At 37.3% G+C, this 18,284-nt stretch overlaps 1 protein-coding gene and 1 pseudogene across 1 annotated transcript in view; one reads left to right on the plus strand and one right to left on the minus strand.

The window, feature by feature from the left end:
• The window catches only part of MACROD2 (mono-ADP ribosylhydrolase 2), a 1,973,048-nt gene that overhangs the window by 1,768,308 nt on the left and 186,456 nt on the right, over positions 1–18,284 (minus strand). The gene's annotated exons all lie outside the window — the stretch shown is intronic.
• Positions 14,390–14,749, plus strand: LOC134384526 (ubiquinol-cytochrome c reductase complex assembly factor 2-like; annotated as a pseudogene).

The following is an 18,284-nucleotide window of genomic DNA, read 5'->3' on the forward strand; positions in this document are numbered from 1 at the left end:
AAGAACTAGAAAAACAAGAACAATCCAATCCTAGTTAGCAGACGGAAAGAAATCATTAAGATCAGAGCAGAACTGAATGAAATTGAAAACCAAAAAACAATTCAAAAGATCAACGAATCAAAAAGTTGGTTTTTTGAAAAGATAAATAAAATTGACAAACCATTAGCTTGGCTAACAAAAAAAAGAAGAGAGAAGACTCAAATAACAAAAATTAGAAATGAAAAAGGCGATATTACAACTGATTCATCTGAAATACAAGGAATCATTCGAGACTACTATAAACAACTATACGCCAACAAATTTGAAAATCTGGAGGAAATGGATAAATTTCTGGACACACACAAGCTCCCAAAACTGAACCGTGAAGACGTAGAAAATTTGAACAGACCAATAACAATAAAGGAGATTGAAGCTGTTATCAGAAGGCTCCCAACAAAGAAAAGCCCAGGACCAGATGGATTCACAGCAGAATTTTACCAAACATTCAAAGAGGAATTGACACCGATTCTTTACAAACTATTCCAAAAGATTGAAACGGACGCAAATCTCCCAAACTCATTCTATGAAGCAAACATCATCCTGATACCAAAACCAGGTAAAGATATAACCAAAAAAGAAAACTACAGGCCGATATCCTTGATGAATATAGATGCAAAAATCCTCACTAAAATACTAGCAAACAGAATACAGCAACACATACGAAAAATTATTCATCACGATCAAGTGGGATTCATCCCAGGGATGCAAGGTTGGTTCAACATACGCAAATCAATAAATGTGATACACCATATTAATAAACTCAAACACAAGGACCATATGATCATCTCTATAGACGCTGAAAAAGCATTTGATAAAGTTCAGCACTCATTCATGACAAAGACCCTCTATAAGTTAGGTATAGAGGGAAAGTATCTCAACATAATTAAAGCCATATATGCCAAACCCACTGCCAATATCATCCTGAATGGGGAAAAGCTGAAAGCTTTTCCTTTAAGAACAGGCACTAGACAAGGATGCCCACTCTCACCACTCCTATTCAACATAGTGTTGGAAGTACTAGCCAGAGCAATCAGAGAAGAGAAGGAAATAAAGGGCATCCAGATTGGAAAAGATGAAGTCAAACTGTCCCTGTTTGCAGATGACATGATCCTATATATCGAACAGCCTAAAACCTCTACAAAAAAACTGTTGGAATTGATAAATGATTTCAGCACAGTAGCAGGATACAAAATAAACACACAAAAATCAGTAGCATTTCTTTTCTCCAATAGTGAACATGCAGAAGGAGAAATCAAGAAAGCCTGCCCATTTACAATAGCCACCAAAAAAATAAAATACTTAGGAATTGAGTTAACCAAGGAGGTGAAAAATCTCTATAATGAGAACTACAAACCACTGCTGAGAGAAATTAGAGAGGATACAAGAAGATGGAAAGATATTCCATGCTCTTGGATTGGAAGAATCAACATAGTGAAAATGTCCATACTACCCAAAGTGATATACAAATTCAATGCAATCCCCATCAAAATTCCAAAGACATTTTTCTCAGAAATGGAAAAAACTATTCAGACATTTATATGGAACAATAAAAGACCACGAATAGCCAAAGCAATGCTCAGCAAAAAAAATAAAGCTGGAGGCATAACACTACCTGACTTTAAGCTATACTACAAAGCTATAATAACCAAAACAGTATGGTACTGGCATAAAAACAGACACACTGACCAATGGAATAGAATAGAGAATCCAGAAATCAACCCACACACTTACTGCCATCTGATCTTTGACAAAGGCACCAAGCCTATTCACTGGGGAAGGGACTGCCTCTTCAGCAAGTGGTGCTGGGAAAACTGGATATCGATATGCAGGAGAATGAAACTAGATCCATACCTCTCACCGTATACTAAAATCAACTCAAAATGGATTAAGGATTTAAATATACACCCTGAGACAATAAAACTTCTTAAAGAAAACATAGGGGAAACACTTCAGGAAATAGGACTGGGCACAGACTTCATGAATACGACCCCAAAAGCACGGGCAACCAAAGGAAAAATAAACAAATGGGATTATATCAAACTAAAAAGCTTCTGCACAGCAAAAGAAACAATTAAAAGAGTTAAAAGACAACCAACAGAGTGGGAGAAAATATTTGCAAAATATACATCTGACAAAGGATTAATATCCAGAATATATAAGGAACTCAAACAACTTTACAAGAAGAAAACAAGCAACCCAATTAAAAAATGGGCAAAAGAGCTAAGTAGGCATTTCTCTAAGGAAGATATCCAAATGGCCAACAGACATATGAAAAGATGCTCAACATCACTCAGCATCCGGGAAATGCAAATAAAAACCACATTGAGATACCATCTAACCCCAGTTAGGATGGCTAAAATCCAAAAGACTATGAACGATAAATGCTGGCGAGGCTGCGGAGAAAAAGGAACTCTCATACATTGTTGGTGGGACTGCAAAATGGTGCAGCCTCTATGGAAAATGGTATGGAGGTTCCTTAAACAATTGCAAATAGATCTACCATACGACCCAGCCATCCCACTGCTGGGAATATACCCAGAGGAATGGAAATCATCAAGTCGAAGGTATACCTGTTCCCCAATGTTCATCGCAGCACTCTTTACAATAGCCAAGAGTTGGAACCAGCCCAAATGCCCATCATCAGATGAGTGGATACGGAAAATGTGGTACATCTACACAATGGAATACTACTCAGCTATAAAAACGAATGAAATACTGCCATTTGCAACAACATGGATGGACCTTGAGAGAATTATATTAAGTGAAACAAGTCAGGCACAGAAAGAGAAATACCACATGTTCTCACTTATTGGAGGGAGCTAAAAATTAATATATAAATTCACACACACACACATACACACACACACACACAAACCGGGGGGGGGGGGAAGAAGATATAACAACAACAATTATTTGAAGTTGATACAACAAGCAAACAGAAAGGACATTGTTGGGGGGGAGGGGGGAGGGAGAAGGGAGGGAGGTTTTGGTGATGGGGAGCATTAATCAGCTACAATGTATATCGACAAAATAAAATTTAAAAAAAAAAAAAAAAAAAAAAAAACAAGTGGAGCTTTACCTTGGGGGAAGGCTGGGTAAGAGTTTGGGAGGAGTTTGTACTGCAGAATAAAGAGAAGAATTTCATTACCTATAAAAGGTTTAATCTGAGCCTATGTGCTACAAAGTTTCTGGTTCTGATAAACCTGTTGTTCAGACAACACCAGAGTAATGAAAATTGCTGCACAATCATATCCTGTTCTAGCTGTTTCACCCTGCACCCTTACTGTCTATCAGTCTGGAAGGGTGAGACTACCTAGAGAAGGAAGCATAAGAACTAGGGGTCAACATGGTGTGGTCTGTACAAAGACCTAGGAGATTAGAAAGGAAAAACAAACTAATTTAACCTAGGAATTAGGAAAGGCTTTGCAGATTAAAGACACTTGAGCTAGACTCAGAGACAACTGGGTTTTTCTCAGGCATTAAATAGAGAGAGGAATTTCCTGGGCAGAGAGTACAAGCATGCCTTCTTCTAGGACGATTTTATTGTGCCTTATCCTGATCAAATATCCTGGTATTATATCAAAGTATTACAGAAAGTGATTGAAGTCACAATAATGAAGAAGATGATGATGATATCCTGATTATCCTTAGAGCATATGCAGGTCTGCCTGTGTGTGGAAGCACCATGAAGTGTTACAAATGGGAGTTCTGGGATTCTTAGAGGAAACATTAAAGAACCCTAAACATAATGATGCACTCTCAACCTCAAGTAGAAGCAAAAACCTACTTGACATAAAATTTTATGTAAAAGGTTAATTTCATCTAGCCTTATAGTAGATGGAGGTTAGGAATAATTACAACCTAGAATTTATGCTTAGAGAATAATTTGATATAAACTGTACCAACATGGCTGTCCCCTTCTTTAAATGGATAGGCTTGCCTGAGAGAAAACACAGCAGTACTTGCAGTAGTACTATGTCTACTATGTAAGATGTGCAGAACGGGCTTTGAGATTGGGGGAGGCATGGGTAGATTGCTTAGATTTAAGACAGAGCAGGCTGGGAGGAGTGAGAGGAATAGAATGATGTCTGTGAACTTTCAGTTCTCAGGATGAAGTGTGTCTGTACGTGTTGGGGGTAAAGGTGATGTAGTGGGAACAGAAAAAGGATCCCACTCTCTCTTTTAGTGTTGGTATGAGTTGTACAAATGAGTGCTCCAGGCCAGTTCTCTAATGAGTTGGGAATATCCACTTGCTATTCAAAAGGAAGCTGGCAGATTCTTTAATTTTACTGTTTGAAATGTTGAAGTTGTCTGTTTCACAGTATTTGATGAAATAACAAAAGCAATGAATTTGGAGTTCCTCAGTGCTGGATCAGAAATATGAATTGTGGTCCCATATTTAATGCTTACTAATTATGCAACTTTGTGTAAGTTACTTAACCTCTCTGGTCTTCACCTTCCTCCACTGAAAAAATGGGGATGAATACACTTTAATTTCCACAGTTGATGCAAGGATTACAGGGTAGAATGCCTAGTAAGGATATTTAAAATAGCTAGCTTCTATCTGGTTTCAATCTATTTTCCTTCATATATAAAGCAGGTGCAGTTTATCTATGAATGAAGAATATATGAAGCTTAAATTTCCCTATGGCTGGAAAGAGAAAAATCAGGCTCAAAAAACAAAGTGATTACTGAACAAGTATGCTCCTGGTGCTTTATTTGGAACTACAAGAATATTACATTAACGCTCTGCTGATAACCAGGTTAATCTTTTCCTCAAAGATCAGTGTTACTTCATGTTTACTGAGGACCCACAGAAAATCCAGTAATATCAGAGCATGCACAAGGCTCCACATAAGAAAAATGAAAGAGTAATTTATCTGTTAAAAATGTGATGCCCCTGGAGGCTACAGACCTTAGCTGCCATCATCTGCACCTGCTTTGGAGAACAGAACACCTCTGCCAACTTTATATACCTGTATCTTGCTTTAAAAGGAGTGCAGAAGAAGGATAAAACTTCTTGGATTAAGACTTTTGCTGTGTGTTGACCCATCCACGGACTCACTGTAGGTCTTGTGTCAGGTTCCAAACCCATTCACAAATTGTAGTCTGCATCCTATGGTGTCATACCTTCCTCCCCTGTAGAGTGGGCCATCTACATACTGACATCTCATCCAAACATTCTTCATGACACATCCTCTTCTGATCACTACTAGATAGTTTTCTGAACATCACCCCTAGTACGTGCTCTTAGATTTTGAAGTTTGCTTATAAGCCTTCTCATTCAATCTAACATACTTGGCTCTGACCTCACCTCAGCCTGAGAGGCAAAATAACACAATGATTAAGAGGCTCCCTGGGCCAGGCTACCTGCATTCAAATCCTAGCTCTGTCATTCTTCTGTTATCTTAAGAACACTTCTCAACCTCTCTCTCTGCTTTAGTTTCCCCAGCTCCAAAATGAGGATCATATCAGTATCTCAAAGAACTGTAAACAATTAATGCGCTGGTACCTATAAAGCCCTTAGAAAGGGGCCTGTACACAGCAATACTCAGTAAATGTCAATGATAATTATCTTTAGATGTTCTAGTAAGGACACGCTGCCTAATTTGGCCCCTCCATAAGATGTGTAGCCAGTAGAATATCTAGGTGCTCTGGACTGTCCAGCACATGCCATCATGGAAGTGACCATCACATCCTTCATAAGACACACTATATGGAATGTGCACAGAGCTCCTGTAAACTTACAAATGCTTGCTAACTTTCCCAACACATAGACTAAGGAAAAAGGATATGTAATTTATTGTCAGGTGCCAAATGACACAACACATGTTCTCACTTTCTATCATACGTTGTTCAAAACAGCCTTGGTTTCCCATGAAAGCAGTGAATTGGGATAAGCTGCCCACCAGAGTCAAGTTCTTCACTACTCTTGAGCTAGCAGTTTGTCTGTTACATCTATAATTTTCCCAATGTCAGAAATCTCCAGGGGTACTCTTAGTCAAAGTGAATAACTGAGCTATGTTTTCCTTACAGGTAATGCCAGGACATGTATTATGAAGCTTAATGTGAGTTCATGAAGAAAGGAGAATAATAGCATATACTGTATATATGGAATAATGGGGTCTAGCCAAAACATGTAAAAAAATGCTTTCCTAACATAGTTTAAGCACATGTTTTCAATCAAATTAGCCTTTTACATAGTCTTAATAGTAAACTTGCAAATGAAAAAGCAAAGGACTGGAGAAAAACAGCTAAATGGTCAGCTAAAAAGATATAAAGGAAAGGAACTACTAAGATATCAGTTAATTTCACTTTGTTTCAAACTGAGTATGTATAAATATGGAAGATTAGTATTACATCTTATGCAAAAGAACATAAAAGCTGACAAATTTTATTCAATAGATTCAACATAAAGTTTATGGTCTGTAGAATATGGTCTGAATATAGAATTCAGTTAGCACAGTGAAACCAAAAGCTGACCATTCAAGGCATTAAAGCTAAAGAGGAGTCCTCAAGCATATCACCAAAGATGGCCCATGATGAGCCAAACATACAATAAATATGTATGAAGACTAATGCACTTTATTTGGGGTCATGAACAGTTTCTTCAGTTTAGGAAGGGATTATATATTGCTACAAAGTAATTAGTGAAAAAAGAGATGGGAAGAGGCTACTTTTACTTGATGGTATATATTTCATTTGATAAATTGATAAAAATAATTTAGAATTATGAACAAAAGTCCTTCCGAAAGAAAGACTCTGAATATTAAAGATGTGATTATAATGAAAACTGTATGAGCTCAGGTCTCTTGAATTAAAAAAAAATTTACATTGATTTTATATGCTTGCAATAGAAAAGATATATGATTTAGTTTCTCTACTTAGGAATTATATAAATTTAAAATTGGTAGTACATGAGAATAAACAAATAGGCTGATTTTCTACTTTTTTCACAGAAGTTGCATAAGAAAATTTTTTTTACAGAATTGAATAATTAACTCCTAAATGTTATCTGCCACCCAATTATTCAAATAAATAAAATTACCTCAATGTAAGAATTTCCTTATGTTATAAATATATGTGGCCCAAAGTCTTTTTTTCCTATGCTTAATATCTCTAAAGTAGACACACATACTTCTGCTGGCATATGCACATTCTTTATGGAAAGATCATTCTGAGCCAATATCACTTAAATCCAAGGTCTTACACACTTTCAAAACTATATTTAAGGGAAATAACAAGAACAATCCCCAAAGTCTACATCCTGAATTCATGTTTTTCTGTGCCTTCTTAGAATGATTATATGCTAAAATGAAGTCTGTGATTTTCCAAAATACTGAATATAAACACAGAAAAATTGTTATCGGATAGAAAGGCTAATCCAAAAATTTTAAATTAGACAACTGATAAATGAAATTACATGTCATTCTGAAGAAGCCAAATCAAAACTAAAAATAGCAGAGAACATCCACATTTTATTTCCTCAACACCAAGGATAGAATTTGAGTTAAATGACCTTTAGTCTGATTTTTAACTTTAAAATTGTGTCTTCTAATTTTAACATAAACGGCTGAGGTTACTAAGATGTAATTTTAATTAGCTGCAATGTTCAAAGTAATAGTGAGTTTTATGACACCTACTACACGTCCCTAATATAAATTAACATACATTTTCTGAACGAACAAACTGGGTTGTCTCCATTAAGCTTATATAAAAGAACAGTATGAGACAATGGTATTAACACAAGTATCAGCAAAATTAAAAACTAGATTCTAAGTGCAAAGTACAGTTTTTTCATCAGCTTTTCTGCCTGCCACAAGACCTCTCCCAGGAATGATATTCCTGCTCATAAACCAACTACAACACATCATCCCACAAGGTGGAGGTCAAGCGTCAGTTGTTCAGGAAAGCCTTCCCTGACCTTCCTGACTAGGTAATTCCCTACTATAAGCATTCATATTACCATGTACCATTACTAAAGGCAATGGTCACAGCTACAATTTTACTTAAATATATATGTAATTTGATAAATGTCTGTTTATCCTTCACACTGTACATGCTCCTGTGTCTGCAATGTGTCAGTATTTACAATCCACTGATTTCTCAGAACTAGCCCATGTTAAGTGATCATAAAGGAAGTTTTCTACCAAAAAAATCACACACCAATCTGAATGAAAGTTGCATTGATTTTGTAAAGCACATGAATGTATAGTTCTTATGACAACTGTACATTTATTTTTGACACATGTACAATGACCATTAAGCTAGTTGATATTTTCTTTTATGTATTTCTCAAAAAGATTATGCTAGTTAATATGCATCACATATCTATTAACATACTAAGCTCTGAAGAAAAATATGCTTTAGCAAATACTTCCTCATTTCAGTTCTTCAAATAGCAAAATAAATTGTTTGAATAGAAAAGAAAACTCTAAAGAAAACAGAAAATAAATGCAAACCTTGATTCTAGTCCAAATAGAAAATGTTGAGGCCAAATTTGAGCCCAAATAGAAATGATGAGGAGTTAATATCCTCACTACTCACTATATATATATATATATATATTTAATATATTTAATATATTTAATATATTAAAGACCTAGAATGCAATACCTATCACTTCATAAACCAGAGGAAGGATAATGCTAGTCCATTAATTATGCATATGGAATAGGAGGGAATTGGGGGAGCAAATATCAGAAGAGTTAGAAGATTGATGCTTATTAAATAACATTTATAAAACCAGAAAATATATTTATATGAAAAACCAAGTAGTGACATCAATGTAAATGCTTTCATAAAAGCTCCTTTCCATTGCATCTGAATATTAACTAATTTCCAGTATTCCAGAACTTCTAGAATACTCAATAGATTACTGATATTTTCCTCAAAAGGAACGCTGTCATGTATGCTTCAGTGAAAATTTCTTTAGCATAAAATTGCTGTCTCAAAACGTCTCAATTCTTCTGACCTATAATTTGGACTCTCTAAGGGACAATAGGGAGTTAGAGGAAGATTACTGAGAAGAGAAAAACATACAAACTTTTATTTCTGAAAAGAGTGCCTGCTAAAGTGTTTTTCTAATTTAGAGAAACAATAGCAAGTTGCAGATATAGGTAAGAAGAAATTAACTAACACTTCATCCCAAGTTCTAAAGGTGAAGAAAATATAAAAGAAGAAAAACTAAACAAGGTAGTGAGATAGACTATAAGACTTCCCCAAAGAAAATGAAAGTCAAATCACATTTTTATTATACACCTTACTGAGTAAATGGGAATTTAGTACATCCTTAATACCTACATCCTTAAATGGGAATTCGACTTTAATAAACAATATGTATAGCAGATTTTTTTTTAAGTTCACCAATTAATTTGAATATGTCAGAAAGCTTCACAAACAGGAAAGGATGCATCTAAAGGCGAGGATATTTTGGAAATAAAATGCCTGAGAATAAACAGATTTAATGCTCCCAATTATGTAAAATAGTCAGTAAACAGAAAGTCATCATGGCAGAAGCCCATTTTTTCTGTCTTAATGCCAGAGTGCTGGCTTCCTTAGGGATTATATTATTTTACTTTCAATTGTGATCAATTTTTTTTTAAATATAAAATTAAAATGGCCACATCAGAGAAGGTTTGGATAATAATAAGGGAGGTATCTCTAAAATCTTTGGTTTTCTTTTTTCTTGCTATAACAAAGTTGGATGGTATTCATTTTATCTTAACAGTCGTTCTACTTTAAAATAATCATAGAATGATAATACCTGTACTTTTAATTTATAGTATATTATATGATGAAAATTATTTTTAAAAATCTTAGCTTCAAACCATAAAAATTTTTTGTGGGTTTCCCTCTCAAACATTATTCCTTCTAGCATACACAGGTGTAATAGCTATTTTACATTAAATAGATTATGTAGGTTATAATCACTACTGTGCTAACATTTTGTGTCCTTTTTTTCACTTAATGTGACAGATTACATTTTTCAAAAATAATATTTCTCACCCCGTATAACCCTCTTACAATATAACTGCAACTCATGGAGAGGTGGGGTCCATGTTCCCATCCCTTGAATCTTGGCCAACTTGTGACTGTGGTGGAAGTGATGCTATGACTTCCAGAGTCTAAAAGGTGATTTAGCTTCCGCCTGGTTCCTTTGGAGCACTCACTCGTGGAACTGCCAACATGCCATGAGGAAACTCACGCAGCCCTGAAGTGGCCAACATGGAGACGAACCAAGGCCTCCAAGCTTCAGCTGCAGCTGAGCACCCTGCTTATAGCCAGCACCAACTTTCCAGCCACATCAGAGAGCAACCATAGAAGTGGATGCTGTAGCCCCCAGTTGAGACTATGCATATAAAATAAATAAATTCAAAAATAAATTTAAGAAAACTACATTGTGATGTTAATTCTTCAAATTTCATTTAATAAATTTGGTATTTCAAATTTTGATTAAGGTACATCATAAAAATGTGATGCATGGGCCGGCCCGTGGCTCACTCGGTAGAGTGCGGTGTTGATAAAAATGTGATGCATGGCTATTTCAAAAAAACTCTAAACCTCAAAAATTTTGTTTTTAAAATATGAGGACTTATAAAAGGATTCATTATTAAGTATAAACTGACCCTTCATTAGAAACAAAAGAAATTAAATTTTGTATTCAATGGATAAACTATATATTGATTGAAGAAATAAATACATTAAAATTGTATTTTAAAATAATATTTGTGAAGGCAAGTCCTGAAAAAAATAAGCAAAATCAAGGAGTACTTTTTAAAAAAAGATTTTAAATAATTTTTACAAGCAGTACAACAAAAGTACAGATGTACAAGATATTACAAACAATCAGATTTATTATTGTTTTTAAGAATATCAGGTCTCCCATTCATTCAAAGACATCTGCTTTCTTACCCATTTCAGTGAAATAATTTATAATATCCCATCACAGGGCCTACTTTCCTTTTACCAAGTCAATCGTTTGCACTGCAAAAAACTACGGAAACAATTTGTTAGACAGGTTTACAGTGGGGCTTATATTACATAAACTTCACAAGAATGAATTTAGAGGAGATGCAAAAAAAAAAAGGGCTGCTGCGGGTCAAGATGGCAGAATAGGTGGTCCCCAGTGTCACTCTCTCCCACAAGTCAACCAGTTTACAACTATAAAAAAAGCAACAGCAGCCAAGCTGGGGCCACTAGAGCTCAGGGGAAGAGGAGAAGAGACCTACGGAGTTCCTGAAGGTGGGAGAAGCCATGATGAGAGAAAGAAAAAATCCCTCCAACCGTTTCAAATCCTGGCTGCTTCCAGGCTGGAGCTGCTGAGTGCACAGAGCAGGAGCTGGCAAAAAGCCACACTGTACCTCTTGGATGAAGTTGCTTGAAGGCGGCAGGTGAGAAGAAGGCCTTGGTGGCGCCCAGGACAGCAAGACCACTAATAGGGTTCCTGTGGACCCACATAGGACCAAGAAGCCACAACAACTAAAAAAGAGGAGCCACTCAGAGGCTGGTGAGTCATTGCAAGGTACTGGAGCATGGCCTGTCCCATGGGAAGTGTTTGCAGCACAGGTGGTGGGGGAGACGGGCCCACCGGGGAAACACTGAGGCATGGACAGCTGATCTGCCCGCCATACAGCGTAGGACCACTCAGAGGAGACTGGTCAGGAATATAGGACTGCATGGGGTACAGTTTGATGAAAAGACTCAGGCCCAGGCCAGAGTTTCTACACAACCCAGGTGCACTGGATTTCATTAGACCCAGAAGTACCTATAAAGTCAACCATTAAAACCTGAGCTGCACAAAAAGCCTTCCCCAGGGAACCAACAGCAAGGCAGCAATTTAGCTCAACCATAGAGCTCAAGTACTATTCCTCACAGGAAGTTCCCCCACTTTAGAAGTAAGCAAAGGACAACAAATTAGTTCTAGTGCAGAATTTGAGTGGTGGGAACAGCAAATAATCCAACACAGAACTGAAGGAAAAAACAAAGTACCCACAACCAGAGACAAAGTTTGATATTAACTAGTAAAGGTCTCATTTCACCAAAGAACATCTATAATACCTAGAAGAACAGGAAGTCCCCTGGGCTACCAAATCACAAAGGGGGGAGGATCAGGGGCCTCAGCCATGCCTCCCAATATCCACAACTAGTCCCGAGGGTGGGGGCCTTGGGCCTTGGCCAAACCTCCCCAACAAGCACGTCCACCCCAGTGACAACCACTGAGCTGCCACAGGAAGCGGCCCGAGGCTCTGCCAAGCAGGGGCGGTGTGGGGCTGAGGGCACCCCCCACACCCACAGCCAGCTCAGCAATGACCACTGAGCCAGCACAGGAAGCACCCCAGGCTCTCCCAAGCTGGGGTGGTGGAGGGCCAAGGGCCTCAGCCATGCTCCCCCAACACGTGCAACCAGCCCAGTGATGACCACCAAGCTGCAGCAAGAAGGGCCCCAGGTTCCCAAGATGGGGTGGTGGGAGGCGAGGGCTTTTGCCACACCCCCCTGACATCAGCATCCAGCCCAGCAATGACCAAGCCACTGCCGGAAGCCCCCCAGTCTCCCCTGTGGGAATGAGGGGGGTGCCACAGGCCTTAATCCCACCCCTCCTCCTTCCTCCTTCTTCCATCGCATTTCCTTCCCCTTTCCCCTCTTCCCCTCCCTCATACCTGCCCTGCAACAACATCATAGAATGTAGAAAAAATAATATTAATAAAATTAAATTAAATTAAATTTTTAAAAAAGCAAAATAAAAAGACAAATCATGGAAAAATTGAGAGTTTAACCATTCAAAACATTGAAGGCTGTGTACTTTGTTATACACAAGAGATAGCAACTTGTAACAGTTACTGCAGAAAAATATTTCATACTACAATTTTGCAAGTTATGTGCATTAGAAAAAAAGGAAAATTTCAATATCACATTTCAAACGCAACTAATTCCACTTTATTTTTTTGTGTGACAACTCTTCAGAGGGTTTTGCTGTCCAACTATAACTTTTATAGATACAATAATTTTTGGTAGCTAATCCTTTCCTCTGACGTTGAACAAATTTGTAATAATAGCTTTTGACTCCTTCTCCCATATTTACCATGTAGCCAGTTTTGTCTTTAACCTTCCTTCTTTTTTGTTTTGCTTGCCTATTTATCTTTGCACTTTCCATTGGCATTTTCAAGAACATCTTGTATACATGTTTTCACTCCCCTATGTAAATTCCTCAAAGAGCAGGAACAATATCATATTTATATTTGTAAATCTTACTACTCTTAGCTCAATGATTTGCACATATTACATTCCAAAAGCATATTTGATGATTTACTATAAGATGAGAGGTTCATTCTTGACCTGAACCATAATCCTTAAGGCTGGTTCTCTGCTGCCAGTCAGCTTTCCCACTGCTATCTGCCTACCTGGACTTCTGACCATTGCCAGCAGCCAGGCCCTGATGATGCCACCTTCTGTGTCCTTGACAAAATGACTGCATCATAACACTGGGCTTCCATATAAATAAAGCTCACTTACTTAGACTGTCATCAGACTCCCTGAATATCAGTATCCTACCAATCACCTACTCTGGAACCATCCTATGACCCCCTCGCCACAGCCCAGAAGACTGTTCCACAAATCCCTATCTGAATCATCCCATTCCAAATCCAAGCATGCTATCAGAAAGGCATTCTGCATTATGCAACAAATGTTCTTTGCCAGCCTCATATCCTAAATATCTGTTTCATGATCCAGGTAAATATATTCATCATTATATTTATACATTTAAATCTTAATTATAGGAGATTTATGGTATCAAATATAAACAGAAAGTAACTGCTCCTATTTCTCCATTATATATTATAACAGTTTTTCTGCCTATATCAGAAAAAAAATGATTTCAGCTTGTCAGAAACAGCTGACTTACATGGACTACATGGTTGATACAGATTTAAAAAACGAACACACAAGCAAACAAGCTACATTTTTAAAAAGATGCTGATTGCTGTGCATTATTTTATATTTTAAAAGTGTCAGTTTGAATTGGATTTAGAAAGCAGTTACAGCTCCAGCCCATAAAAGCTTGTGCGTATATCAATACCTTACTATAAAGACTCTTATTCTTAAAATACATAACTTCCAATCTAAAAGATTATTCGAGGGACTTGTTTCTTTTTTAAAAATTTTCCAGTGTTTCCCATATTTTCACATATCTATTCACAACAAAGTCCAGCTCAAGAACCTAAAAATCCAACACCAAAGGGATCGTTTGATAAGCTGCACAGCCTTAACACTGTTAGACGACTATCAAGTCTTTACAAAACATAGTATTTGCTGTCTCCTCCCAAAGGGGTGGGAACAAGCAGGTCCCAAAATGACAGCCAACCTCTGTCAGCGTTTTCTTAAGCTCTATGAGGAATGGCTAGTGGACCAGACCAATCGGGGCCAGGAACTGGGTGCTTACCGAAGGCAGCAGGTAACACAGGCCTTTCAGTAGGGGAAGAAAACCCAGATTACAGAGCCTGAGGTCTGTGATCAGATGTATGACAGCTTGGCACAATTGCATTCAAACTACTACAAACACAAGTTCCCTCACCCCAGAGACATCAGCTTCAGTGACCTGTCTGTGGAAGAGTACAAGCTGATCCTGTCCACAGATACCTTGGAAGAGTTTAAGGAAATGAATAAATGCATGTGGAAGAAACTACAAAATTTTGCCCCCCAATGGTCCTGAGGAGAAGCATAGGCCTGAGCTTGGTCCTTATCTTGCTCTATACCTAAGTGTGGAGTTTTGTGTGTTGCCATCATAAATAAAACTGCTCCTGATTTCCTTCAGAAAAAAAAAAAAGATAGCACACAATTGCCTGATCTCTACACATATTACGAATATTACTACAAAAGTGCACACAGACAACTTTTTTAAAAATTACTATATTTATCATTACAAAATATAATCATTTTTTGTGGCCCTTCACCAATTTCTCGCTAGCCCCCTCTCTCTTCCCCTTCCCCACCTCTGGTGGCCTTGTCCCGTTCTCTCCTTTTGAAAGTTCAACAAATTATTGTGATTGTTGTAGCCACTTTCTTTGTTTATTTGATTTTTTTTTTTTTTAGTTCCCACTTACAAGTGAGGACATGTGGTATTTCTCTTTCTGTGTCTGACTTATTTCACCCAACATAATTTTCTTTCTTTTTTTTTTTCCTTTTTTGTGAGCAGTAAGGGGATCGCAACCCTTGGCTTGGTGTTGCCCGAGCGCACCGGCCATCCCTATATAGGATCCAAACCGGCAGCGGGAGCGCCACTGCGCTCCCAGCGCCGCACTCTCCTGAGTGAGCCACGGGGTCAGCCCCTAACATAATTTTCTCTAAGTTCATCCGTGTTGCTGCAAATGGCAGAATTGTATTCCTTTTTAATGGCAGAGTAGTATTCCATTGTGTATATATACATGACATTTTCTTCATCCAGCCATGCATCAATGGACATTTAGGTTGGTTCCAACTCTTAGCTACTGTAAATAGAGCTGCGATAAACATGGGAATGCAGGTATACCTTTGACATCCCTTTGGGTGTACACCCAGCTGCGGGAGGATTGCTGGATCATATAGCAGTTCTATCTGCAGTTGTCTGAGGAACCTCCATACCATTTTTCCATAACAGCTACACTAATTTACAGTCCCACAAAACAGTGTAGGAGGGTTCCTCTTTCTTTGCATCCTCACCAGCATTTGTTATTCTCTGTGTTTTTGATGATGGCCAGTATAACTGGCGTAAGATGATATTTCATTGCAGTTTTGATTTGCATTTCCCTGATGCTTAGTAATATTGAGCATTTTTTCATGTGTCCGTTGGCGATTTGTTTATCTTCCTTTGAAAAATGCCTATTCAACTCCTAGGCCCCCTGTGTAATTGGGTTATTTGTTTTTTTCCTGCCAAGTGTTTGAGTTCCTTGTACTCTGGATATTAATCCCATGTCAGATGCACAGTTTGCGAATATTTTCTCCGATCCTGTAGGTTGTCTTTTCACTCTGTCAACTGTTTCTTTTGCTTAGCAGAAGATTTTTAGTTTGATATAATCCCATTTGTTTATTTTTTTTTCTTTTGTTGGCTGTGCTTTTGGGGTCTTATTCATAAAATCTTTGCTCAGTCCTACTTCCTGCAGTATTTCCCCTATGTTTTCTTTTAGGAATTTTATAGTTCCAGGCCTTATATTTAAGTCTTTAATCCATTTTGAGTTGATTTTGGTATATGGCGAGAGGTGTGGGTCTAGTTTCATTTTTCTACACACGGATATCCAGTTTTCCCAACACCATATACTGCAGAAGCTTTCTTTTTTCCAGTGTATGTTCTTGGCACCTTTGTCAAAGATCAGTTGGCTATAAGTATGTGGGTTGATTTCTGGGTTCTCTATTCTGTTCCAGTGGTCAATGTGTCTGTTTTTATGCCAGTACCATGATGTTTTGGCTACTAAGACGCAGTCAAATTTTTCACTGTTCACAGATGACACAATCTTATATATAGAAAAACCCATAACCTCTACCCAGGAATTCCTAGAGCTGACAAATGAATTCAGTAAAGTTGCAGGATACAAAATCAATACACAAAAATCAGTAGTGTTCTAATACACCAACAACAAACAAGCAGAAAAAGAAATCAAGAAACCAAGCCCATTTACAGTAGCTACCAAAAGAATAAATACCTAGGAATAAATTTAAGTAAAGAGGTGAAAGATCTCTATGATGAGAACTACAAAATTCTGCTGAAAGAAACTGAAGATGACACCAAAAGATGGTAAGACATTCCTTGTTCATGGATTGGAATAATTAACGTTGTGAAAATGTCCATACTATGCAAAGTGATCTACAAATTTAATGTAATCCCCATCAAAATACCAATAATATTCTTCACAGAACTAGAAAAAACAATCCTAAAATTCATATGGAACAGCAAAAAACCCCAAATAGCCAAAGCAATCCTGAGCAAATAAATAAATAAAACCGGAGACATATTATTAGACTACCTGACTTCAAATTATAATACATACTTTTTAAAACCACTTTAATTTCTCTCTCATTTAGATAATGATGTCATTCTTTGCAAATTAAATTATCACCACTTCCCCGAGAACTCTAATGAGGGCACAGACCTTCAATTTCCAAATTCCTCCTGAGACAAAAAATAAATCCTTGACAGATATACTTGGTTTAATCTTTAAAACCTCTTAGCTATTTGGAAGACTTGTAATCCTAATTGGGAACACATATAGGTTGTTGCTGATAATTCAGCTCCTCTGACAAGTATATTGGGTAAAAGTTAATCTTCCAAAAGAGATTCAAGAGAACCACGAAAGGAACAACCACTGTATTTGAGAAAATGTAGGGCACCAGAACTATTTTGTTTTTTACCAATAATATGTATGTCAGCACCAGAATTCTTTCCATAAATGAGGATAGCCTTCTCTTCTTGAGAGTACTTTATCCCACTGGCAGTACTGTTGGTGAAATTTGTTGTGTACCCTTCTCCTAGCCTGCATCATTCACCCTCAACAATATCAACGATGGCAAGTAGTGCCCTTTTTGACAGTAAGTTTGATTTTTTTCCAAAGGCTAAATGCTATTCTAAAAGTGGAGCTACCAAAAACCAAAGCATGACTAGAACTACCAATTATAAATAATTTCAATCTTTTTCACAAGTGGTTTGTAATATAGTTCTGAAAACAATTCTGAAGTAGGAGTCACTAGAATGGCTTAGTAGAGAAGGAACAGTGGAATAAGAATACAGACCTTCAAGTCGACTCTGTAATATTGCGAACTTATCGATTCTGATACGTCCATTTTAAAAGTCTCATTGTTTTGCAATCATGCATATTTCTGAAACCAAGAGATCCTTATCTGTAAAATGAGTTAACATAATTTGCAAGACATCCAGATGTTCTATGATGCTATTATCATCGGAGATAGAATAGGGAAGTTATCCTTGACTTCCATGTCACCAACTCCAATTCTCATTCCACATCTTGCCCAATCTATCAGAAACACTTGATGAGTTGATCACTCCCTTAGATTCATATATCATTTTCTTCACAGCTTGAAAAAATCCATTAGTTCTCTTCTTTCTTAGTTCTCTTCCTGCTTCATATGCTTCCTCAGTATCCATTTTTCATCATTCCACACCTGCCTGAGCTCTAGACAGTAGAAGAACCCAGGGCCTGGGTCTCTTTTCTATCTACACTCACTCCTTAGGTGATCCTGACTAATGTCATGCCTTTAAT

Source organism: Cynocephalus volans, chromosome 1 (genome assembly GCF_027409185.1).
Source record: "Cynocephalus volans isolate mCynVol1 chromosome 1, mCynVol1.pri, whole genome shotgun sequence".
NCBI classification, from domain to species: Eukaryota; Metazoa; Chordata; class Mammalia; order Dermoptera; family Cynocephalidae; genus Cynocephalus; species Cynocephalus volans.